Raw genomic sequence first — 1,431 nt, forward strand, 5'->3', positions numbered from 1 at the left:
TGTTCCCCTGTACTGGGGCATATAAAGTTTGTGTGTCCAATGGGCCTCTCTTTCCAGTGATGGCNNACTAGGCCATCTTTTGATACATATGCAGCTAGAGTCAAGAGCTCCGGGGTACTGGTTAGTTCATAATGTTGTTCCACCTATAGGGTTGCAGATCTCTTTAGCTCCTTGGATACTTTCTCTAGCTTCTCCATTGGGGGCCCTGTGATCCATCCAATAGCTGACTGTGAGCATCCACTTCTGTGTTTGCTAGGCCCCAGCTTAGTCTCACAAGAGACAGCTATATCAGGCAGACCCTTGTTTTTTAAGTAAAAGTTTTTGCTATGTTAATGCTAGCTGGCATCAAACTTGTCATCCTCTTGCCTCAGCCTTCTTAATAAAGTTATTAAAAGTTTGATATGAGTTATTTTATAAACTTGCACCCTATGTCTTTGCAGAGAAAATCCCTTTAGGAGAGTGTCATAGATTTTGATCATNTGGTGATTTTCCTACATCACTGAAATTTAGTGGTGTTTGCCATACAGATCTGCCCTGACTGCTGGAAGGCTGTGCTTTCTCAGTCCCAGAGTGAAAGTAAACACTGGGATAAAACACACACATGCGTGTGGCTGTGTCCAGGTTTTAAATTTTTCTTTAATTTTTTTCTTTTGGTTTTTAAAGTTTATGAATGTGTTTTACCTGTACGTGTGCAGGTGTGTTAGGAGGTCAGAAGAGACCATCAGATCCCCTGTTCTGAAGTCATGTGAGTGCAGAGAGTCCACCCAGGTTCTCTGCAGGAGCAACAGGTGCTCTTAACCCTTGGGCCATCCCTCCAGCCTGGGTTCAGCCTTTTATGTAGGTTCTGGGAATCTGAACCTCAGGCAGTTAGGTTTTGCCAGGCTCTTTACCAATAGAACCATTCCCCAGCCCAAAAGAAAACTTTTTAGTTTTGAGATAGGATTTATGTTGACTCAGTTTTTTAAAGATTTATTTATTTTATGTATGTGTGTATACTGTCACTCTCTTCAGATACACCATAAGAAGATATCAGGTCCCATTACAGATGGTTATGAGCCACCATGCGGTTGCTGGGACTTGAATTCAGAACCTCTTGAAGAACTGTCAGAGCTCCCACCCACTGAGCCATATCTCCAGCCCAACTTATTGTTTAAAAAGATTTATTTTTGTTACCTTTGTTATACACACAGGGGCACATACACGTGTGTACGCATACAGACACACAACCTGCGCATAATATACATACACACAGAAACATACATGCACACATGCACACCACACTGCTAATACACATGCATACATACACTGTACACACTGCACATACACATGAAAGTGCACACACATATGCCACACACATACGAACATGCATACACAGTATGCATGCCACACACACACACACACAAGTGCAGGTAGCTGCAGAAGCCAGAAGAG

This window comes from Mus caroli, unplaced genomic scaffold (assembly GCF_900094665.2).
Source record: "Mus caroli unplaced genomic scaffold, CAROLI_EIJ_v1.1 scaffold_9367_1, whole genome shotgun sequence".
NCBI lineage: Eukaryota > Metazoa > Chordata > Mammalia > Rodentia > Muridae > Mus > Mus caroli.